The sequence below is a fragment of the Patagioenas fasciata genome, chromosome 5 (genome assembly GCF_037038585.1).
Source record: "Patagioenas fasciata isolate bPatFas1 chromosome 5, bPatFas1.hap1, whole genome shotgun sequence".
Taxonomy (NCBI): domain Eukaryota; kingdom Metazoa; phylum Chordata; class Aves; order Columbiformes; family Columbidae; genus Patagioenas; species Patagioenas fasciata.
In genome coordinates this window covers 132077-156935 of record NC_092524.1, presented here as the reverse complement: position 1 = coordinate 156935, position 24859 = coordinate 132077, and the positions used below count along the sequence as shown (strand labels likewise).

At 53.1% G+C, this 24859-nt stretch overlaps 1 long non-coding RNA gene across 1 annotated transcript; it reads left to right on the top strand.

Moving 5' to 3' along the window:
* The first annotated feature begins 3320 nt into the window (after positions 1-3320).
* On the top strand, positions 3321-5217 carry LOC139827979 (uncharacterized). The gene is made up of 3 exons (XR_011739125.1): positions 3321-3595; positions 4845-4917; positions 5174-5217. It is a non-coding gene; the product is annotated as an uncharacterized lncRNA (long non-coding RNA).
* The last annotated feature ends 19642 nt before the right edge of the window (positions 5218-24859 follow it).

Here is a 24859-nt window from a genome sequence, read left to right as displayed (position 1 = left end):
CAGCCGCTGGAGGATGCTGAAGACTCCTGGGTCGCTGATGGAAGCAGCTTTGCATAAAGCAAGGGGTACGTGAACCTGGGCATGCAGTGACGACTGCCCAGCAGGTAATGGAAGCTAAACCTTTACCTCCAACGCCCGACAAAAATAACGCCAAGAAATGCCACTGAAAAAAACACAGTCAGGGAGGGTTTTTTTAAATTTCCTTTAGTTCCCCCCCCTCTGCCCCGCCCTGCTGCGTTTAGTGCAGTGAATGACCCATTGGGAGATGACTGTGGATCTGGCTGTTGAAGGGTGTCTGAAGGAGAGGGAGATGTGTGTAGAGCAGGATTGGTTGTGGGGGTGAGTGTAACTGGTTTGGATGTGGGGTTGTAAATTCTTTTTGGAGGCTTCCTAGTTTCTGGTGTCACCTGTGGGGTGAAGTGTCTTTCTGTGTGCAGGTTTGAAAGGTGCGACGTACGGAGCTCCATCATTTGCCACCAGAACTCCAAATCACAGAGACAACGTTGCTGTGCAGCTGCTAAGGACAGTGTGTGTCTCAGGTAGAGTAACGTCCTTTGTGCTCTGTGTGCGTGTTCCTCCCTTGAAACGAAGGTGCGCTGCCCGGAGTTTCACGTTCCGTGTGGTACCTGCTGGGCTGAGTCTCCTCCCTACGCTCGCCCGTTTTAGCCACGTCTCTGCTCCAGCCCAGTTTGGGAGCAGAGTGGGTCATCACTGACTGCAGGGCGGTTGCACCTTCTTCAAGCTGCTAACACAGGAGGATGAATTTGGCTTTCTGCTCACATCACACATTCAGATACTGGGCAAGCTGCGTATCTCCTTCAAAAAAGAAACACTGTCAAGGGGCTGACAGAGCGTGAGTTTCACAACACAACAAACCAACTCTGCTAGGCTTACATCGTTTTGGTGGTGCATAGCATGTTTCACTTAATCCCGTCATTGCAGGTCTCTTCTAGAGCCTCCATTGTCAAATCTTGCTGGTTACTCACCCAATTTCCTTTCCTAACTGTCTTCCCTTTTTCCTTAGCGTTTTGAGAAGCTTGATCCTGGGGTGTCTGGGGGTTGCCAGCTGACAAAATGACATTGCTGTGGCCTTGCTGAGAACAGGTGTCCCTGTGAGCCACCTCCCGGGAGCAGAGCTGAAGTTGAAAGGCGGCCTGAAAGCCCCGGTGAGAGTTTTCGTTAAAGAAACCGGAGATGATGGGGTTGACGCTGCTATTGAAAAAGGCCAGCCGGTGAGCAAAGGGATAGATATAAATGTGAAAGAAGTGCAACTGGACATCTGAAAGGTTGACATAGTCAGAAAGCATCATCAGAGTCCACAAGGGAAGCCAGGAGAGGGTGAAAAGCAAACCCACAATAATGAGCATTTTGATTACTCTTTGTTTCTTCTTTGACGTGCTGTGCCATCGCTCCTGGCTGTGCTTTCCCACCGTGGGCATCGCAGTGTTGAAGAGAGCAATGCTTATCCTGGCGTACATGATAACAGTGAGCGACAGGGGAGCCAGATAGATGTTCGCAAAGAGAACTGTTGTGTAGATCTTTCTCATTCCTGGGTCAGGCCAGTCCTCTCGGCACCAGTATACGGGGCGGGTTTCGTTGCCGTAGCCGAGGATCACCCTGAAATGTTTCTCTTCTTGTACGTGCAGCATGACGGCAGAAGGACACGTGATTGCGATGACCAGAATCCAAGTGACGGCTATGATGATGACTGCAGTTGAAACGGTCAGCTTCTGCTCGAACGGATGAACGATGCAGCGAAACCTGCAGCAAAGATATCCGGCGACATACGTAGAGAAGCTGATTAAGGAACGCTCACTCAAACAGGCAAGCATACGTTCACTTCTTCAATTGCATGCTTTTGAAACAGATTAAACATGATACTCCAGTTGTTGGAAGCTGTGCTGTTGCTGGAAAAGTTACCATCGTGCGTTGCAAAGGGCCTCAGAAGGGAAACACTGATCAGGAAACTGGAAATAAGTTAGCAGATGCCAGTGTGAAACCAGCCACCGAAAGGACAGAGACCGATACAAAAGCCACACCTCTGATCCCAGGTGGCTGTCTCCTCCAGCCAACATCAGGAAACCGCAACAAAGAGGATAAGAAATTAATAGGAGATTTATAGCCGAATTAGAATTAGGGTCCAAAGAAGCTGTCACTGGTGACGGGAGAGCAGTGGTACCTCGCAGCGCAAGGAGCTGATGCGCTCTATTAAGATTAGGTGAAAAGGTAAGAGTGAATTTATAAACTGTTTGCGAAGGAGTGACCCAGCAATGTGAAATGTGTCTAGAAAACCATCATCTTAATACTGTATACAGGGTATAAATAAGAACAATTGGACGAGGGAAACGTCCCAGGACAACACTGGCAAATAGGGTTCTCCAAGCTGCCTAGAAAAGAGGGGTATGGCTATTGGGTGGCACTCACAGCAGCTCCCTTCTCAGGTTGGCCAGGAGCATTGCCGTGCCGGGGGGCGGCTGCCGGCCTGTGGGCCGGGGGCTGCGGCTGTTTGGGGCGCTGCCCCCGCTTTGTTTTCCTAGGGGAGCCCCCCCCCGCTTTTTGGGGGTTGTGGTACGTGCACGTGTAAATGACACAATGAGAGTAAATGACACAATGAGCTGCCTGTTGGGGCCGTTTCCCTCGTGTCGCGTGACGGTGTCGCTTGTGGCGCCGCCAGCGTGAGCAGGGGCCGGCGATGCGGGTGGGGGACGCGGGGGTCAAAAGGGAGTCCCCCTGAAAAGAGGGGGTCACAGTCCAAACGTGCCTGAGAATTCCCGGGGGAGGAGAACACGTGTTCGACCTGTAAACACGAGTGTGGGAATTGCAAACAGAGAAATCTGTCCTTGGTATTTATATATTGCAGGATGGCATTCACGTGTATATCAAATGCTTTTATATCAACCCCCTTTTCTACTCTATTATATAAAGGATTTTTAGAATGTAAAAAATTCCTGTTGATGGTTTTAAAAATACCAATATCTTGTCTATACGTAAATTAAAAAATGAAGGACTCGAAAATGAGAAAAAAATTATATAGAAAGCAATTTAAAATAGAGAAAAGTGTGAGTGGGTAGAGCTACCTGTAATGACTGTGCGTTACATAATCTAAACGGATATTAAATATCATCTCTATGTATTCACTCATACCCGTGTACGTATTTTTTTAATAAGTGCAAATAGATATCTCCGTCTAAACCTGTGTAATTGTAAATATGTCAAAATCTGTAGATCTGGAAGGATCCTGAAGCAATGCGGGGCTGTGGGCCCGACGTCCGCTTCCTGCGGCAGGCGAGAGAGCGAGCCCCTCTCTCCGGGTGGCGAAGGCTCCCTCTGCGCGGCGTGCGGCGGGCCGGGGGCCAACGTGCGCGGCAGGGTCCGTGCGCGTATCCTGGAGCGGGACGGCTGCCTGGCGAGCGAGCCAGCGAGGCTCCATGTCCCCGAAGCCTCGTCTCGTAGGAGCCCTGACACCCCACCGTGTTCTCCTAGGCTGAGGACGGCCGAGCGCCCCGAGTTACCGGAGAGGAAGGGAGGAGAGAAGGAGACGGGAGCGTCTGAGCTGTTAGAAGCCTCCTGGCAGCCACCGAAAGCGAGAGCCGCTGTGAGTCCCTGGCCCTCGGGGCCTCGTCCCCGGCTTGTGTGTCCTGGTGCCTCCCTGCCCCTCCGTCTCCTTTTTCCCCACGCTTTCTCTGGCCCGTTCTTTTCCCTGCCATTAGTTTCCTCTCTGTGTCTGTATGTGCTGCTCTGTCTCCTTCCTTCCTCCCTCCCTTCGCCGTCTCTCTCTCTGTGCCTTTGTCGTGCTCGGCGTTGCCGGCTTTCTTCATTCCGTACGGCACTGTTCCCGTCCTCGTTCACGTTCTGAGCCTTTGTGCTGCCCCCTGCCCCGTTTTTTTTCTCTCTTTTTATTTTCTTTTTTCCTGTCCTCCATCTCTCCGCGGGGCTCCTCATTCCTCTCTTTCTTCCTCCAAGCCCCTGTGTTCCCCGCGGTCTCTCGCTCTGCCATCGTTTTTGCCTGTTGCCCTCTCTCTTGCTTCCCGTTGATAGGAGGAACAAAAATCTTTTAGAAAGCCCTTGGCATAAGGCAGCAAGACCAGGCCTAACGGAACAGAAACCTAACAGAGAAACACTAGCTCTGTAGGGACTGGAGGTGGGGCAAAGCGGGATGTCCTTGGCTCGCAGGCTGGGAAAACGGGACGTTCCACTAAATGGAGAAGGAGCTACGTGAGTAGCAGCACAAAATGACAGCGGGCGTGCTCAAGACATGAGGTCGAGGAGCCGACACTGGGGCAGGGGGCACCGGGCTGCAGGGGCACCGGGGACCGCTGGAGACCCTTGATGGACACTGGCATACCAGAGATGGACTGCCAGCGAAGGGTGGGGTTATGGAAAGAACTTCTGTTTAATGCACTAACTAAGCGGTAGAAGCAAATGAATATGCAATAGGTGTATGTAGAGAATACCAAGAAGCGTGAATCACACGTACGCTCAAATACAGGGGCCATCCTCTGAGCGTGCGGTGCGCTGTATTGAAATTGCCCGCCGTTTAACACTTTCAGAACAGCGTTAGAGAGTCTTTTTTGCCGACTTTTTGGTATCTCTCCGCGTCCCGTGGTTCCTCGCCGTGTCCCCGTGTCCCGCTCCCTGCCCGTGGTCGCGTTCCTCTCTGTCCCGTTGACCGTGCCGGGTTTTTTTCCTCCGTCTCCGCGCCGCTGCCGCCGCGCCGATTTGTTTCTTTCTGTGCCCTGTTCCTGGTGCTCTTCCGGCCTCTTTTCCTCTGTCCCCCCCGCTGCTTTGATCTCTGCCTTGTTTTTTCAGAGCCCTGTCCCTTTTCTCTCTTCTCGCTTTTGAAGAGAAGCTGCCAAGTTAACGTATACTGCGATGAAGTTATAGAAGGTGTACCCGTCATTAACCAGTTGACATGAGGTAAATGCTTTCTGACCGCCTGCACCATGAGGGGATATTTTTCACCTTTTAGATCCTTCTGCACGACAAGAGGGAGATGGAAGGTTAAGTAACACGTTGTTTAGAAGCTGAGAGCTTAGTTTATATTTGACTAATAATTAACAGATGTATTGTCAGCGAGAAACTAAACAATTATAACTAACATCGTCAAATGAAATAAAGAACGTGGCTCAGCAGTGCTGCTGACTCTGCCGTCCCGTTTCTTTCCCCGTTTCAGGCGGTGAGCCAGCCGGAGGACCCGCTCTGTCCGGCCGCAGGGCCCGCGGAGTCGAGGACTCTCTTGGCGCACCCCGGGGATGTCTCTGGAGAGACTCCTCGTCTCGGTCGGATCGCCGCGGGGACGGACGAGGACCTCTGGTGAGAAGTCTTTCTTCTCTGAAATTTGGGACCGGTCACGTGCTCGCGAACTGTCCGTAAGTCGTGGTACGGAATTTCGGCAGGATAGCGTGGACGGGGTTGCGAGCACCTTAGAGGTATACAGTAGTTGCTGTGGAGTTGTTTGTGCGGCCAGCTTTTGGTGTTGGTTGTTCCTGTGCTCCGTTGTGGTGCAAAGCTGGCTCTGTATGTAGCTGTGAAGAGTACCGTAGTTCGGTTTAATTCTTGGATGTGCCTTGGTTCTGACTATGCACTTGAACACCGAAAACTACAGCAGGAGCTGCTGTGGCTTTAACTTGCGAGGAGTGTGAGCGTTGTGGAGCCATCTGTGTTGCAGAGTGTCCTAATTGCGGTGCTGAGTGTTAGAGAGATTTGAGCTGGGTACCGGAATTGTTTTGTTTTGGAGACGGTGGGATAAACTTGGAGTACAACTTGTGAGGGCGGTGTGTCGTGGGTAGGTTTGAGTATTATCTGTGGAGTACTGCTCTGGGTGTTAGTAGTTATTTGCTCGTATTTGTTACAAGATGAGCCGTGTCGTTCCGTGTGACGCGTAATGGGAGGACGGCGTAGTAGCGGTATTCTGAAAAAGAGCCCGTTAGGGTGTATTTTAGCTCACAGGAAAGAGATTGAGGAACCACCTGGTGATAATGTGAATAGAGCAATCTTGTGAGCAGAGGCCATTGTATAAATTGGACAAGGAAGAAAAGCCTGTGCGCAAAGCGCGGTGCTGCACCCAGGCGCCCCAATGCCGTGCCGCAATTGTAATGCCAGAGAGCAATGCAAGATAGGAGGGTTTTTTCCGCTGTGAGGGGGGACGCATAAAACCAGAGCTAAGGTGCGGTTGCAGGCTTGGTGGTGTGGCGAGTGGGGCGCCGCTTCGGTGGGAGCTCGGGGTGAGGCCCAGCGGGTTCTGTGTTCTGTACGCGTGGCTTTCGTGCCGCGGCTCTCTGTGTGCGTTTTTGTTTTGTTGTGTTTGTTTTTTGTTTATTTTTCTGCGGGATTCCCGCGAAACGCGGCACAACCGCTCGGCCCGGGCTGCCGCGGCGGTCTCAGTGCTGCCGTCCTGTGGGCAAAGCGCGGTGCTGCACCCGGGCGCCCCAATGCCGTGCCGCAGCGCGCCTCAGTGCTGCCGCCCTGTGGCGAAACTCGGGTACTGCAGCGCACGGCCGGGGGCAGAGGCGCTGTTCGCCCCGCAGGGCTCGCAGCCAGGTATCTGTGTGTCAGTGCCCGTCCCCATTTGTGTAAAAACGACATCCCTCCCTCGGTGGCTCCTTAGAACGTTTAAAGATGTAAATATTTCTACCACTAACATTGTCGATCCGACTTCTTTCCTCAGTGGATCCGTTTTGCAGTCGGTGGCCCACGATTGCTTGGAAACAGCAGAAGCTGTTCGCTCCGGTGGAGCGGATTGAAAGGACCAGCCGCTGGAGGATGCTGAAGACTCCTGGGTCGCTGATGGAAGCAGCTTTGCATAAAGCAAGGGGTACGTGAACCTGGGCATGCAGTGACGACTGCCCAGCAGGTAATGGAAGCTAAACCTTTACCTCCAACGCCCGACAAAAATAACGCCAAGAAATGCCACTGAAAAAAACACAGTCAGGGAGGGTTTTTTTTAAATTTCCTTTAGTTCCCCCCCCTCTGCCCCGCCCTGCTGCGTTTAGTGCAGTGAATGACCCATTGGGAGATGACTGTGGATCTGGCTGTTGAAGGGTGTCTGAAGGAGAAGGAGATGTGTGTAGAGCAGGATTGGTTGTGGGGGTGAGTGTAACTGGTTTGGATGTGGGGTTGTAAATTCTTTTTGGAGGCTTCCTAGTTTCTGGTGTCACCTGTGGGGTGAAGCGTCTTTCTGTGTGCAGGTTTGAAAGGTGCGACGTACAGAGCTCCATCATTTGCCACCAGAACTCCAAATCACAGAGACAACGTTGCTGTGCAGCTGCTAAGGACAGTGTGTGTCTCAGGTAGAGTAACGTCCTTTGTGCTCTGTGTGCGTGTTCCTCCCTTGAAACGAAGGTGCGCTGCCCGGAGTTTCACGTTCCGTGTGGTACCTGCTGGGCTGAGTCTCCTCCCCACGCTCGCGGTCGGTTCCCTCGCGCTGCCGCAGCCTCGGCAGCACCGTGGGGCTCGTCGGACGCGTTGTTGGCGGAGCCGGCACCGACAAACTCTGGACACGTCGAGGCGCCACGGTGGGTTTTCCTGGAAATTCCAAGGTCCTTGTGTTTTATTATTTTAACTACTTACTTACTGTAAGACATTTAGAATTAAAACTTAAGTAAGAGTAACCAGAAGAGTCTTTGGGAGTAAATAATGCCTATAATCTACTCTAGCTGTTACTCAAAGTTCTGCAGACAGTAATTATCCCAAATTTATATAGTAAAAGAGTGAATATAAATACTGGAGAACTATTTGGAAGTAATACCTGTAGAGAAAAAATCTCTAGTTTATATCTATAATAATAAATAATGTGTGCTAGTTAATTCGCCTGGTAGTAATGTAAGGATTAAAATGTTGAAGTGTAAATGAAATTATTTAGGCGTGATCAATAACTAAATTTAATTTCAGCTATTACTTGGTGAACTAGGGAGCAATTATTCCCAATCTGTATCATAGTTTAAAAAACACATTGTTTGGAATTCCTTTTAAATGATTAAGGCAGAAAACTAAATTGGAGTCATTAGTAGCGACATTTGAACAACCGTTATGAAATAAACTGCAGACACGAATGACTGCATAGGAAACTATGTAAGGAAGCTTTAGATTTTAAACAGTATTGGAAAGTAATCGGGAGTGTTTAGTATTTATATTACAACAGAGCCCTGAGATTGGAGGCAACAACGCTCAGAACCGGACAGAGTCAAAACGTTACACTTTTTTTTCCAAAGAGAGGTAAAAAGGAACCACCAGATAGTGGCTGTTTATAAATGGAGGCATTAAAAAGTTCCCAGGCAGTAATGATTCCCAACAGAACATTAAAAGATGTTTAGATGTAAAATAAAATTAGAAAACAGTGTTATGATTGTCTAAATTTAACTACAGCTTTTTTGGGGTTGTGTGAGAACATGATCGGTATTAGTTACCTTTGAGTTACAGTAAAAAGACAGCACTGTCCATCTGATTACCAGCAGTTAATTTTAATGTTTCAGTGGGTTGTCCAGTCTGGCTTCTCCCTCCAGGGGCGTGGTCTGAGAAAACCACACCCCACCTCCACCCCTTCCAAGCTCCCCCCCACCAGTCTGTGCCCTGCCCGAGGGGTGTGTCCCTTACAGACCCCTCCCCTTTTGTCGTGCCCACCCCCAGCAGGACCGTGCTCCGAAGTCCCGCCCCCAGGTCCATCCCCACCGTCATCCCTACTAAACCACACCCCCTCAGAGCACGTGCTATACACAGCCCACCCATACCTCGGCTCCACCTCTCCTTTCCTAAGCCACGCCCCCATCGTGCGTGTCCCATGGTAACCCCGCCCCAAGAGGCTCCTCCTACGGGGGCGTGACACACGGAGGCTGCACCCCCTGCTCCCTTTTCCCAGGCGGCCTCCCCGTGGGCGTGTCCTCCCAGTTCCCGCCCCTCAGCATTGACCCCACCCCCGTAGGTGGGGCCACTGTCAGCTGCACCCCCCACCCCGCCCGCAATACGTGACCCCTAAGTAACCCCACAGCAACCCTATGGCTGCCCCACAGGTACCGCTATAGCAGCCCTGTACCTGCCCCCTAAGAGCCCCAGACGTGCCTCTCACGAGCCCTCACAGCAGCCACTTAAGTGCCCACAGGTACGGCCACAGCCGCCCCATCCCGCCCCACGGCCGCCGCTGCGGGACCCCCGGAGCCCCCGGTTCCGCGCCCGCCCCGCAGCGCGTGGTCTCGCGCCCCCGGTGCCCGTGAAGCCACGTCCTGGCCGCGGCCGGAGGAGCCGCCGCTTTTCCGCCCCCCACATCCCCCGATCCCCCGATCGCTGCTGCTGCTGCCTGAGGAGCCGCCGCTTTTCCGCCCCCCACATCCCCCGATCGCTGCTGCCGCTGCCTGAGGAGCCGCCGCTTTTCCGCCTCCCACATCCCCCGATCGTTGCTGCTGCCCAAGGAGCAGCCGCTTTTTTTGCCCAGCCCCGACTCCCCCCCTTCCTCCTCAGTCGCTGCCGTCACGACGCCCCTTCTTCCGCCATCTTGTTTCCCCTTTCTCGGCACATTCGCTATTTTATACTGAGGGAGGGAGAAGGCGCTCGGTGATTGGCTAACGGTGTCAGCCGCGGAAGTCGCCCATTGGCTCATCCCCACGCGGGGTTCTCCCAGGAGGTGGGAGAAAGGCACTGACTGGTCACCGTATAGCTGAGGAGAGGAAGGCACTGATTGGTCACTTCCTTCCCGCCGAAGTTCGCACTCCCAGTGCCAGGCGCTGATTCGCTAGTGCACCTGAGGTACAAAAGGCGCTGATTGGTCGCCGTTTTCCCGCCGACGTTCGCCCACAGCAGCGAAGCGCTGATTGGGCAGCGCGGCTGAGGCGGGCGGTTCGCCCATTGGCCGGAGGGCTGGTGGGGGGCAGAACCGGGCGGGACAACGAGGCGATAAATAGGGCGACGCAGGGCGCTCGCAGGACCACAAAGGTGGATGCGTCAGCCGTTACGCGAGCCGCTCAGCGCTGACGAGCCGGCTGAGCACCACCCCCCACCACCACCCCCCCCCCCCCCCGTCTTCACCGTGGGACCCCGGGAGCGGCGGGAACGGCGGCCGGAATCAGTGAGCGGGGCGGGCTGGGGCGGTCGTTACCGTGCGGTGTTAACCGGGGCTCGGCGGGTTCATGAGGGATCGCGGGCTGGGCTGTGCTGGGGGTTCTAAAGCCGCGGGTTTGTGACGGGGGGCGGGGATTAAGGCTCCCGCAGCCGCTTTAGCGGTTTAAATCGTGTTTAAAGCGGGAGGAGCCGGTCCGGGGATTTTCTCAGCAATCGGGGCTGGTTTGGGTCGAATTCGGCTTTTAAAAGGTTTTTTTAAGTATTTTTTTGGTTTTTTTGGGCGCCGATTTGTGCCAAAAGGCGCCTTTAAAATCCGTTTATTGACGGTGTGTCAGGAGAATTAAAGTTTAAACCTCGGGGGATCTGGGGCTTTTCCCTGGGATTTTGAGTCCAAATCAGGGTTTTTTTAGAGCCCGTATTTATTGAAATTATTATGTTTAGAGGTTTTATTTGGAACATCTCGGGCGGGTTGAGGCTCCTAGAATGTAATTGTTGATTTATTAATGTCACATCGCTGTGTTTGACTCCCGAGGGCACTGAGCGCGTTCAGTGCGGATCCGGGGGGGGGAGGAGCCGTTTTGGGGCCGTTTGGGTCTAAATCGGCTTTTAAAAAGTTTATGTAACGCGGTTAAAGTTTGAGGAGCCGATTTGCGACTTCAAAGGTTTTTGAATCTACTTATTGATAAGAATTTATACAGTGGATTAATATTTAAAGACCGGGGGGCGATCTGGGGAGTCCAAATGCGGCTTTTTCCTTTAACCACTTGTTAATTTAAACTATTACATTGAAACGGGGCTTTCTGAGATTTTGAGTTCGTTTTTTTTTTTTTTTGAGCATTTTGGGCGGTTCTGAGGCTCCTAAAGCCGCTTAATTGTTTAAATTATTAATTGTGGAAACAATTTAAATAGTTTTTGAGATAAGTGTGTGAATTTTTGTATTTAAAGTCGGGAGGGGCATTTCGTTGCTTTTTGAGGGGTTTTGGGGCTGAATTCACTTTACTGAACGTGTCCGGAGCTGGAGGTCCCAGATCTGGTGCTGATTTGGACCCCAAAAAAAGCTTTTAAAATCTATTTATGGATAATTTACTGAATTAATATTTAAGCGGGAACAAATTCGGCTTTTTTAACCCGCCGCCGTTTTGTCTCCCCCTCCCGTTCTCCCCTCACGCTGAGGGGGCCGAGGAGGCGCTCGCTGATTGGCCGGTGCCGTCTGGCGGGAAAGCCTCCACTGACTGCGCCCCGCGCGGCTGTCTCCGAGGTGAGAAAGGTGCTGATTGGTCGCTGCCTCTGAGGAGAGGAAGGTGCTGATTGGTCGCCGCCTCCCTAAACCCACTTAATTGTTTACATTGTATTTTAAAATTTATTTTTATTTTTAATTTAATTCAATTTACATTTAAATTCTTTAATTTAATTTAATATATTTCAATTTAATTTATTTATTAAATAATATATTAACATTAAATATATAAAATCAATATAGTAATATACTAATATAAATGATATTATTTGATGAATAGTAGAAATATATATAATATATAATCTGATATAATGAACTAATCAACTAATATTCATTGATATTAATGTAATTAATATTTAATATATAATGACATATATAACATAATGTATTAATAATTATATTCATTATATAATATTAATATCTATATTAATATATATAATTACTATGTAATGTATCTAATCTATTTTTACATATATATCTTATTATATAAAGCTGTGAGGGACCATATTTGGGTGGGTCTTTGAGATTTTTAAGGCTGTTTGGTCTCAAATTCAATTTACTTGATTTTGGGGCTGTTTTTAGGATTATTTGTTGTCAAGGAAGCTTTTAAGATCCATTTTTTGGCAAATAATTTGCCCACTAAGTTAAGATTGAAGCGGGGGGATTTGAGGCTGTTTGACAGGACTGTGACACAAATAACGGCCCTTTCCTTCCCTTTCCTCCTGCAGCTCCTGCTCAGAGAACAGCGAAGGCAGCCTGGCCGCTCCCTGCTCCGGCTGACCGCGCCCCCCCCGCCCCGCTCCGGCTGACCGCGCCCTGCGCCCCCCGCTCCGGCTGACCGCGCCCTGCGCCCCCCGCTCCGGCTGACCGCGCCCCCCCCGCCCCGCTCCGGCTGACCGCACCCCCCCTGCTCCGGCTGACCGCGCCCACCCCCCCCCCAACTCCGGCTGACCGCGCCCCTTCCCCCCGCCTCTGGCTGACCGCGCCCCTTCCCCCCGCCTCTGGCTGACCGCGCCCGCCCCCCCCCCCCCCCGGCTGACTGTTCCTCCACTGCACACCATGGTGGGGAAGCGGAGGGGATCACAAGGGTCTATGGGGTGGTGTGGGTGTCAGGGGGGCTGTGGGGGCAATGGGGCTGTTGTGGGATGAAAGAAGCTGAACCCCCTGCAGGTGAGTGACCCACACACTGACCCACAGCACCCCATAGCACCTCCACTCTGCCCTATAGATCCACAGCACTGCCCCACAGCACCCTATAGCTCTTGCTTGCTATCCCACAGCACCCCATAGCTTCTCCACTCTGCCCCATACATCTACAGCAGTGCCACAGAGTACCTGATTTGTCTTCAGTCTGCCCCATGGATGCAGAGTGCTGCCCTACAGAACCCTATAGCTCCTGTACTCTGCCCTATAGACCCACAGTACTGCCCCACAATGCTCCATAGCTCCTACACTCTGCCCCATAGACCCACAACACTGCCTCACAGGACCCCAGACATCGTCCGCTCTGCCCCATAGATCCACAGAAGTGCCCAACACCCCACAGCTGCTCCATTCTGCTCCATAGAGCCACAGTGCTGCCCCACAACACTCCATTGCTCCTGCACTCTGCCCCATAGATGCCCAGTACTGCCCCACAGCACCATATAGCTCCTGTGCTCTGCCCCATACATCCACAGCAGTGTCCCAGAGTACCTCATTTCTTCCACTCTGCCCTATAGATGCCCAGTACTGCCCCACAGCACCAAATAGCTGCTGTACTCTGCCCCATACATCCATAGCAGTGCCTCACAGCACCCCATACTGACCTTGCCCCATAGACCCACAGTACTGCCTCACAGGACCCCATAGGACTCTACTCTGCCCCTTAGACCCAGAGAGCTGCCCCATAGCAGCCTTTAGGTGCTGCATTCTGCCCCATAGGTGCAAAGTGCTGCCCCACAGCACCCCACACCTCTGTCCACTTGACCACCCTTTCCCCCCGACCACGCCTGCACTGCCTACTATGGGTGGGTCACAAGGGTCTGTGGGGTGGCTGTGGGGATCAGGGGGGCTATGGGGTCAATGGGGCTGTTGTGGGGTGAAACACCCCTGAAGAGGCTGAAACCCTGCAGGTGAGTGACCCACACACTGACCCACAGCACCCCATAGCACCTCTACTCTGCCCTGTAGATCCACAGCACCCTGTAGCCACTCTAATCTGCCCTATACAGACACACCACCCCGTAGCTGATTTTACTCTGCCCCATAAATGGACAGCACTGCTCCACAGCACCCTATGTCTCCACTCTGCCCCATAGATGCACAGTGCTGTTCCACAGCACCCCATATCTTGTTCACTCTGCCCTATAGACCCACAGTGTAACCCCACAGCACCCCATGGCTCCTCTGCCCTATAGATCAACAGCACTGTCCCAGAAAACACCATAGCTGCTTCACACTCGCCCATAGGCCAGCAATGCTGCCCCACAGCACACTGTAGCTCCTGCACTCTGCCGCATAGACCCACAGCAGTGCCCCACAGCACCCCACACATCTGGTCTACCCTATACATCCACAGCACTGCTCTGCAGCACCATATAGTTCCAGCACTGTGCCTCATTAATATTTAGCACCCCACAGTTTCTGCATTCTGCCCATAGATCCACATTCCTGGGTCCCCTCACCCCACCAGATGTCCTGGGTTGCGATGCTGTGTGGGGCCCTGCACACAACGGAGAAAATGAGGATAGCATGGCTGCTGGGCTCCACCCTGCTTGGAATCCGAGATGACTGGGGGGGCGAGGCTGGTGCCCATGCTGGCACTGCCGCAGGGGCTGTTTTTCTGGGCTGTGCTCTGGTGGCAGCTCCTGGCTGTATCAGCTGCTCCCATTGGCTGCCCCTGTGGCCCTGCACTGTGCTTTGCCCTGTGCCCTCCCTGCCAATGGGAACAAGATGGCAACCCTGATGGGCGTGGCCACCTTGGCTGCTGTGTCTCTGCTGGTGGCTGGGGCTATGGATGTCGTGGCTGCCAAGCCTGTGCTGGGAGGGTGGGGCTGAGGTGGGCGGAGCCTGTGTAGTGTGGCCATTTTGGGGCCCAAGGTGGGTGGTGGGACTCATGACTCTGGTTACCCATGGGGGCCATCTTGGAAAAGGGCAGCACTGTGCTGCTGCCATCCTCACTTGGCTCACCCACGGCCATGTTGGGGGATTTTTAACTTGGTTTTGGGGCCAATTCTCACCCAATAAAATTAAAAAATGTAAAAAAACCGTAAGCGTGTGGTTTGTTCTGTTTCCAGTGAATGATTTGGGGCTGGGGTTTGGGGTTGAGGGTGGGGCTGAAGATGTGGCTGGGGCCACTGCCAACTCCACCCTCCCCCAAGCTCAGTCCCCCCAATGTGCCTCCCTCGAGGGGTGTGTCCCAACCAGGCCCCACCCCCTTTCTAAGCACCCCGCCCTCCCTGTTGGGCTCCTCCCCCTTGACCCACGTTTCAACCCCCATTCGTGGGCTCCCTGACAGGGCATGACAGGGACTGACAAAGCTCCAGAAAGCCCAACAGAGCCCGGCAGGTCTCGACACTGCCTGACAAAGCCCGAGAGAGTTTGACGGATCCTCACAGAGCCTGACAAAGCTTGACAGAGGCCAACAGGACGCGTCAGGGCCTGACAAATCTTGTCAGTTCCTGATAGAGCCTTGATATGTATGACAGAGCCCTGGGGGTCTCAACAGAGCCTGAGAAATCTTGACAGGACTCAGCAGAGCCCAACAGGTCTTGACAGAACCCTACAGAGCCCACCAAAGCCTGACAGAGTCTGACAGACCCCAAGAGGTCTCGACAGGGCTTGACAAAAACCGACAGTGTCTGACAGAGCCTGACAGGAGTGCAGGTGCTGTCATTTCCAGTGAGGGCCCAGGTGATTTCATAAGGGTGGTGGACGGGCCCTGGGGTGATTGACGCCCTCCCCTTTCTCAGGGGATTGTGGGAAGGGGGTGGGTGGGGCTCAGAGTAGTCGAGCCCCAGCCCCTGAGCGGGGAGCTCATTCTGCTCCAGGACTGCTTGGGTGCTGGTTGTTTGCTACTCCTTCAACAGTCGGCAGCTGTTGAGCTGTTTAAGGTACATAGGCCGATGTGTTGGGAGAAGTGGAGGTGCCTGTTTGACGTAAGATCTTCAGGAGCAGCAAAGATTCAGCAGCAGCTATAGTAGAAGGTATGTTTGTAACTATGTTTCATTTATTGAATCAATGCCTGGTGCTTTGCGTTTTCCCAAAATTCTTGACTGCTATGAAGATGGAGCGTTCTTTTTTGGTTTGTATTGCTGTATTAATAGTTGCTGATATAATCTTTCCTCCTAGGACTGATGCTCAGGTTATCTAGCAGGGGTTAGGATGAGCACCTTGTATCTACAGGTGGAGTTTTACCATTTCTGAAGGAAGCAGCAGGGCCATAGGGCAGAGTGTCTTTCAGGCTATGGGGTGGCTCATCGCCTCCCTGATCACCCACAGAACAGTGTGTTGTCCGCAGAACCTTTGCACTGTGTGGTGGCCCCTGGTAGATCATTCAAATGTACCTCCAGGAACTCAGCCAAGGTGAGCAATGCCTCGTGGACTAGTACTGATAAACATCATCTGAGTGCTCATTATTGTGTGTGTGTTTTCTTATTGCGGGTGGTGAAGGGGAAAGTGGCAACTGCAGGAAGATCCCTGTGAGCTCACGTGGTGTTTTCCTCTGTTGGGGATGAATTCAGTCCCTTGGCCCTCTGAAAGCTAAGTGGAGGCACGAGGGCTGGGAAGGGGCTGGGAATTGCAGGGAGGGAGTTTAAAGCTCTCATAGGGGAAAGGGCCGTCCAGGAACAGTCCCCTTTGGGAGGGCAAAGGGTGCAGGTTTTCGGCTCCTTTGTATTCTAGGGTTGCAGTAGAGGCTCCTCGCCTCACCAGTGTCTCCCTGTAGATTATTTTGATCGATGCCTCTCTGGTCTCGGAGTCGTTTTCGTTGCGGAGCGTTTTTGGCTCCATTGCCGTCGCGTTGTCCGTAACGTTCTGTGGAGCGTGTGTCTGCGCGCGTGCGCATTTGGCTCGGAGCTGCTCTCCCCGGAGGTGTGGAGTCAGGGCTGGGTGCACTGAGCTCTAGGAGTCCATGGTGTCACGGTCTGTTCGGTGATGGACTCGTGATGCTTTTTAAACCTTCATCTCAGAGTGGAAAATTAAGGTGACCAAAAAGCCAAGGGGTTATAATTCAATCAAGCAGTGTTACTTTATCAATTTGCCTGTAAAGCGGCACGTGATAGAGAGAGAATAAGAAAAGAAAGGGGAAAGAAACAGGGAAAAGTAAAGGAAAATATGAGAAATGAGGTTGGATTTATCACCAGTCCAGTTCCAGAAGCGTTCCTCTGGTCTCCAGTCCTATAGAGTCCTGCTGGTCCTACGCGGTGGTTCGGGATCCTCTGGCGATAAGACCTTCAACGGTGTCCTTTCTGGTCTCATCTTTTATGTTTCTTCAACCCCCCTTGCTCCCATTGTTTTAGGTCAGTCTCCAACTTGATTTCGCAGACCAGGCTCGTACTGCGCAGGCTCGAGAGATTCACGCTTTCTTTTGCCAACGCTTACGTGTCCAGCATTCAGGGGTCTTTCTCTGGTCCATCGGGTGACCTCAGGACCCTTGGCAAGCTTCTGGGCATGCTCCTTTTTGTGGACCATTGTTTGGGGGAGCAGGTGGGGGGCACATGTAACTGAGGCTGCAGGTCCTCAGCTACGTGGGCAGATGTCTTTGGAGAAGTGGAGGTGTCCATTTGAGGTAAGAGCTTCAGGGGCAGCAAAGGTTTAGTAGCAGCTGTGGTGGAAAGTATGTTTGTAACTATGTTTCATTAATTGATTCAATTCCAGGTGCTTTGCATTTTTGCAAAATTCCTGATTGTAATGAAAATGGAGTGTTGGTTATTGTATTTCATTTTCTATCTGCTCCCTAGAAAAGCTAAGTTGAAATCCATACTCAGTCCCATTGCAGGTGCAATAGCATCAATAAAGTGCAGGTGCTGTCACTTCCAGTGACATTCCAGGTAATTTGAAAAGGGTCCTGGGGGGGGCCTGGGGTGATTGACCCCCTCCCCTTTCCCCAGGGATTGTGGGAAGGGGGTGGGCGGGGCTCAGGATATTTGAGCCCCAGTCCCCAGGTAGGGAGCTCGTTCTGCTCTAGGGCGGCTTGGGTGCTTGTTCTCTGCCCCTCCTTCAGCAGTCAGCAGCTTTTGAGCCGTTTAAGCTACATGGGCAGATGTATTTGGACAAGCGGAGGTGTCTGTTTGAGGTAAGAGTTTCAGGGACAGTGAAGGTTTGACAATAGCTGTAGTAGAAAAGTTGTTTGTCATTATGTTTCATTTGTTGATTCATTTCCAGGTGCTTTGCATTTTCCCCAAATTCCTGACTACAATGAAGATGGCGTGTTATTTTTTGGTTTGTATTGCTGTATTAATAGTTGTTAATATAATCTCTTCTCCTGGAAGGGCGTCCTGTCTCCAGAACCTTTGCGGCGTGCGGTGGCCCCCGGTAGATCATTCAAATGTACCTCCCAGAACTCACCCAAGGTGAGCGATTACTTGTAGGCCACTACCGATAAATACTATTTGGATGCTCAATAGTGTGCGTGTCCTTGCTTTCCTTACTGTAGGTGATGATGGAGAAAGTGACAACTGCAGGAAGATCCCTGTTAGCAGATGTTGTGTTTTCCTCTGTGAAGACGGATTCGGTCCCTTGGCCCTCTAAAAGTTAAGTGGAGGCACGAGGGCTGGGAAGGGGCTGGGAACTGCAGGGTGGGTTTAAACTTCTCAGACGGAAAAGGGCAGTCCAGGAACAGACCCCTTTGGGAGGGTAAGGGGTCCAGGGAACTGATGCCAGCTGGTGTGGGGCAGGGCACCTTCAGCCTGGGTCTGTTGTCGTGTACTTTGGGAAGCCTGCCTTGCGCCTGTCAGATGATCCTGGGGTCTCGTTGTGCTCCAGGGGCACAAAAGGCATATTTTTTTTTTGTATTAGCAGCCGAACATGTGGATAGTCCTTGTATTTTAGACACTTCTGGTCAGTTGTGTTTATGGTGTAGTTCTGGGCTGCATCGGCAGCTCTGCTCTCTACCCATCCAGTCTCAGGGACTGGCGCTTCTTCCCAGCATCTTGAAGTTTTTAAGTCTTGCAGCAGTTTCTTGTGTGTGCCACCATCTCTGTTTGTTTGGTTTTGCCAGTACCACTGTCTCTGTTTGGTTGTGCCAGCGCTGCTGTCTCTGTCTGTGAAGTTTGGCCTCCTTTTTTTCCTGGGGTTGCAGTAGAGGCTCCTCGCCTCACCACTGCCTCCCTGCAGGTTCTTTTCATAGACGCAGTCTCTGGTTTGGAGTTGTTTAGTGCTGTTGCCATCGCATTGTCTATGACGTTCTGTGGAGCCATTTTCTGCACATAGGCGCATTTGGCTTGGAGCTGCTCTGCCCGGAAGTTTGTAGTCTGGGTTGGGTGGACTGAGCTCTAGGAGTCTATGATTGATCTGTGGACGTGTTAAATTGTGCAGGCAAAGGTTGTGCAGTCATCTGGGATGGGGCAGGAGAGGGGACAGTCCCTTCCCCAGTGTTTTAGGGACTTGATTAGAGCTTCTGGTGGGATTCCTGAATAGAAAGCAGACCTGTGGAATGGTCAAGCTGTAGATGAGCCCCTGGGTGACTTGTTGAACAACTTCATTTCAGATACAGAGGAGCAACGTGGCACAAAAAGGCAACAGAAGAGGCGAGCAGAGCGCCGTAAGCAGGTGGGACGGTGCGTGGTGCCAGCGGGAAGACGTGCTGTGTGGCTCTATGTAACTTTGGTCGTTTGTCTATTTTATAGGTGTGAAGTAAAGAGGAAAGCTGGGTATCCGCACCGCAGCTCCTCGGGCCAGGTGAATAATGAGTGCTGGCCGAAGCATCAGCTCATTTGAGGTCCCGTGTTGCTGCTGCAGGTATGAGCGTCCTTTGGTTGTGTTTTACAGGCGGTAGCTGAACCTCTTTGTGGTCAACAGCGTGGCAGTCCAAAGCAAGGGTGGGCAGGCGGGCGAGCGGCCCAGGTAAGGGAGGGGGAGGCGGGCCCGTCCGCGGGCAGGCTGTGCTTCTGGGCAGCGTCCGAGCGGGTGCCTTTGTTTTTGCAGGTGCCGCAGACGAGCTCGGAGGAGCGAAGCCACACGCCGACCAGCAGCAGCCGAGAAGGTGAGGCGGCGGTGGGAGTTGAGGAGCCCAGTGTCGCGTGGTGACTCGGTTCAGCGTTTCTTTCTTATTTTGCAGGCCCCTTTTGGGCCCTTTGGGCTTGGAGGAGCGTTTTCGGTGAGCTGGGGTAGGGGCTCAGAAGAGCATGGGGCTGGGGACTCACTCCAAGCGCTACGGTTCTTTTGTTTCTCGCTGTCTTAGGCGTCACGAGCGATGCGGGTTTCTGACTGCGCCCGAGGCACCACACGCTGAGCGGAACGCCGTGGATCTTAGCAGGAGGTGGGTGCTGCGGAAGGGGTCGGCGTTCACCCCGCGATACTGTGTGCTGGCACGGCTCGGTGAGCGTGTGTTTTCTCGTGTTACTGTAGATGTTGAAGAGGAACCCGGCGATGCGGGGAGATCCCTGTTAGCGCACGTGGCGTTTTCTCTGTTGAAGATGGATTCGGTCCCTTGGCCCTCTTAAAGATAAGTGGAGGCACGGGGGCTGGGAAGAGGCTGGGAATCGCAGGGAGGGGGGTAAAGTTCTGATAAGGGAAAGGGCCGTCCAGGAAAAGTCCCCTTTGGGTGGGTAAAGGGCCCAGGGAATTTACAGTGCGATACCAGCATGTGCCGGGCAGGGCAGCTCCAGCCTCTGTGTGTGGTGTTGTGTAGCTCGGGAAGCCTGCCTTGCGCCTGTCAGACGATCCTGGGGTCTCGTTGTGCTCGAGGGGCCCAAGAGGCATCTCGGGTGCCATCCTGGGATCTGGAATGCTGGTCCTAATTGGCATAGTGCCAATCGGGTGCTGGATTCTTGTATCAGCCGCAGAAAGCGTGGATGGTTCTTGCATTTTGGGTGTTTCTGGTCAGTTGTGATTTATGGTGTCATTCTGGGCTGCATCAGCAGCTCTGCTCTCTACCCGTCCAGTGTAAGGGACTGGCACTTCAAGATGTTGGGAAGAAGTTCTTAGGTCGTGCCGCCGTCTCTGTGTGTTTGCGCCAGTGCTGCTGTCTTGTAAGGGGCCGTGACGTTTGGCTCCTTTTTTTTCTGGGATTGTGATAGAGGCTCCTCGCCTTACTAATTGGGTGTAATAATTGGGTGCTGGTTTTCTTGTATCAGCAGACGAAAGCGTGGACGGTTCTTGTGCCTTGGAAGTCGCTGGTCAGTTGTGTTTTCTGGTATCGCTGAGGGCTGCGTCGGCAGCTCTGCTCTCTACCTATCCAGTCTCAGGGACTGGCACTTCAAGATGCTGGGAAGAAGTTATTAGTTCTTGCAGCAGCTTCTTGTGTTTGCGCTGTCTCTGTGTGTTTGCGCCAGTGCCGCCGTCTCACAAGGGGCCAAGACGATTGGCTCAGTTTTATTGTGGGGTTGTAGTAGAGACTCCTTGCCTCACCACTGCCTCCCTGTAGGTTTTTGGACGGTGCCGTGTCTGCTTTTGGCGTCTTTGTTGTGGAGCGTTTTTTGGTGGCGTTTCCGTCGTGTTGTCTATTGCGTTCTGTGGAGCGTCTGTCTGCACGTGCGCACAGTTGGCTGAGAGCTGCTCTGCCCGGAGGTTTGGAGTCTGGGGTGGATGCACTGAGCTGTAGGAGTCCACGGTTAATCTGTGGACGTGTTAAATTGTGTAGGCAAAGGCTGTGCAGTCATCTGGGAAGGAGTAGCCGTGGGCAGTGGGGGGGACAGTCCCTTCCCCAGTGTTTTAGGGACGCAATTAGAGCTTCTGATGGGATTCCTGAATAGAAAGCAGACCTGTGGAATGGTCAAGCTGTAGATGAGCTCCTGGGTGACTTGTTGAATAACGTGATTTCAGATGCAGAGGGACAACTTGGCACGAAAAAGCCATGGAAGAGGCGAGCAGAGCGCCGTCAGCAGGAGGCTTTTAAGTGCACCATCAGAATTGGAGCGAAATTCCACTTGACGTTGCTGCTGTCGGTCTTGGCTTTCACTGGTTTCCCCACGGCTCCCTAATGTTCGGGAGTTCAGAGTGGGCATTTTTTTTCCCCAAGGAGAGGCTATGCTTAAAAATGAGTTTGTTTCCTCAAAGAAGTGCAAGTCCGTTTGTGTAACCCGAGCCTAGTCAGGTTGTGTTTTACGGGCGGTAGCTGAACCTCTTTGTGGTCAACAGCGTGGCAGTCCAAAGCAAGGGCGGGCAGGCGGGCGAGCGGCCCAGGTAAGGGAGGGGGAGGCGGGCCCGTCCGCGGGCAGGCTGTGCTTCCGGGCAGCGTCCGAGCGGGTGCCTTTGTTTTTGCAGGTGCCGCAGACGAGCTCGGAGGAGCGAAGCCGCACGCCGACCAGCAGCAGCCGAGAAGGTGAGGCGGCGGTGGGAGTTGAAAAGCCCAGTGTCGCGTGGTGACTCGGTTCAGCGTTTCTTTCTTATTTTGCAGGCCCCTTTTGGGCCCTTTGGGCTTGGAGGAGCGTTTTCGGTGAGCTGGGGTAGGGGCTCAGAAGAGCATGGGGCTGGGGACTCACTCCAAGCGCTACGGTTCTTTTGTTTCTCGCTGTCTTAGGCATCACGAGCGATGCGGGTTTCTGACTGCGCCCGAGGCACCACACGCTGAGCGGAACGCCGTGGAACTTAGCAGGAGGTGGGTGCTGCGGAAGGGGTCGGCGTTCACCCCGCGATACTGTGTGCTGGCACGGCTCGGTGAGCGTGTGTTTTCTCGTGTTACTGTAGATGTTGAAGAGGAACCCGGCGATGCGGGGAGATCCCTGTTAGCGCACGTGGCGTTTTCTCTGTTGAAGATGGATTCGGTCCCTTGGCCCTCTTAAAGATAAGTGGAGGCACGGGGGCTGGGATAGAGGCTGGGAATCGCAGGGAGGGGGGTAAAGTTCTGATAAGGGAAAGGGCCGTCCAGGAAAAGTCCCCTTTGGGTGGGTAAAGGGCCCAGGGAATTTACAGTGCGATACCAGCATGTGCCGGGCAGGGCAGCTCCAGCCTCTGTGTGTGGTGTTGTGTAGCTCGGGAAGCCTGCCTTGCGCCTGTCAGACGATCCTGGGGTCTCGTTGTGCTCGAGGGGCCCAAGAGGCATCTCGGGTGCCATCCTGGGATCTGGAATGCTGGTCCTAATTGGCATAGTGCCAATCGGGTGCTGGATTCTTGTATCAGCCGCAGAAAGCGTGGATGGTTCTTGCATTTTGGGTGTTTCTGGTCAGTTGTGATTTATGGTGTCATTCTGGGCTGCATCAGCAGCTCTGCTCTCTACCCGTCCAGTGTAAGGGACTGGCACTTCAAGATGTTGGGAAGAAGTTCTTAGGTCGTGCCGCCGTCTCTGTGTGTTTGCGCCAGTGCTGCTGTCTTGTAAGGGGCCGTGACGTTTGGCTCCTTTTTTTTCTGGGATTGTGATAGAGGCTCCTCGCCTTACTAATTGGGTGTAATAATTGGGTGCTGGTTTTCTTGTATCAGCAGACGAAAGCGTGGACGGTTCTTGTGCCTTGGAAGTCGCTGGTCAGTTGTGTTTTCTGGTATCGCTGAGGGCTGCGTCGGCAGCTCTGCTCTCTACCTATCCAGTCTCAGGGACTGGCACTTCAAGATGCTGGGAAGAAGTTATTAGTTCTTGCAGCAGCTTCTTGTGTTTGCGCTGTCTCTGTGTGTTTGCGCCAGTGCCGCCGTCTCACAAGGGGCCAAGACGATTGGCTCAGTTTTATTGTGGGGTTGTAGTAGAGACTCCTTGCCTCACCACTGCCTCCCTGTAGGTTTTTGGACGGTGCCGTGTCTGCTTTTGGCGTCTTTGTGGAGCGTTTTTTGGTGGCGTTTCCGTCGTGTTGTCTATTGCGTTCTGTGGAGCGTCTGTCTGCACGTGCGCACAGTTGGCTGAGAGCTGCTCTGCCCGGAGGTTTGGAGTCTGGGGTGGATGCACTGAGCTGTAGGAGTCCACGGTTAATCTGTGGACGTGTTAAATTGTGTAGGCAAAGGCTGTGCAGTCATCTGGGAAGGAGTAGCCGTGGGCAGTGGAAGGGACAGTCCCTTCCCCAGTGTTTTAGGGACGCAATTAGAGCTTCTGATGGGATTCCTGAATAGAAAGCAGACCTGTGGAATGGTCAAGCTGTAGATGAGCTCCTGGGTGACTTGTTGAATAACGTGATTTCAGATGCAGAGGGACAACTTGGCACGAAAAAGCCATGGAAGAGGCGAGCAGAGCGCCGTCAGCAGGAGGCTTTTAAGTGCACCATCAGAATTGGAGCGAAATTCCACTTGACGTTGCTGCTGTCGGTCTTGGCTTTCACTGGTTTCCCCACGGCTCCCTAATGTTCGGGAGTTCAGAGTGGGCATTTTTTTTCCCCAAGGAGAGGCTATGCTTAAAAATGAGTTTGTTTCCTCAAAGAAGTGCAAGTCCGTTTGTGTAACCCGAGCCTAGTCAGGTTGTGTTTTACGGGCGGTAGCTGAACCTCTTTGTGGTCAACAGCGTGGCAGTCCAAAGCAAGGGCGGGCAGGCGGGCGAGCGGCCCAGGTAAGGGAGGGGGAGGCGGGCCCGTCCGCGGGCAGGCTGTGCTTCCGGGCAGCGTCCGAGCGGGTGCCTTTGTTTTTGCAGGTGCCGCAGACGAGCTCGGAGGAGCGAAGCCGCACGCCGACCAGCAGCAGCCGAGAAGGTGAGGCGGCGGTGGGAGTTGAAAAGCCCAGTGTCGCGTGGTGACTCGGTTCAGCGTTTCTTTCTTATTTTGCAGGCCCCTTTTGGGCCCTTTGGGCTTGGAGGAGCGTTTTCGGTGAGCTGGGGTAGGGGCTCAGAAGAGCATGGGGCTGGGGACTCACTCCAAGCGCTACGGTTCTTTTGTTTCTCGCTGTCTTAGGCATCACGAGCGATGCGGGTTTCTGACTGCGCCCGAGGCACCACACGCTGAGCGGAACGCCGTGGAACTTAGCAGGAGGTGGGTGCTGCGGAAGGGGTCGGCGTTCACCCCGCGATACTGTGTGCTGGCACGGCTCGGTGAGCGTGTGTTTTCTCGTGTTACTGTAGATGTTGAAGAGGAACCCGGCGATGCGGGGAGATCCCTGTTAGCGCACGTGGCGTTTTCTCTGTTGAAGATGGATTCGGTCCCTTGGCCCTCTTAAAGATAAGTGGAGGCACGGGGGCTGGGATAGAGGCTGGGAATCGCAGGGAGGGGGGTAAAGTTCTGATAAGGGAAAGGGCCGTCCAGGAAAAGTCCCCTTTGGGTGGGTAAAGGGCCCAGGGAATTTACAGTGCGATACCAGCATGTGCCGGGCAGGGCAGCTCCAGCCTCTGTGTGTGGTGTTGTGTAGCTCGGGAAGCCTGCCTTGCGCCTGTCAGACGATCCTGGGGTCTCGTTGTGCTCGAGGGGCCCAAGAGGCATCTCGGGTGCCATCCTGGGATCTGGAATGCTGGTCCTAATTGGCATAGTGCCAATCGGGTGCTGGATTCTTGTATCAGCCGCAGAAAGCGTGGATGGTTCTTGCATTTTGGGT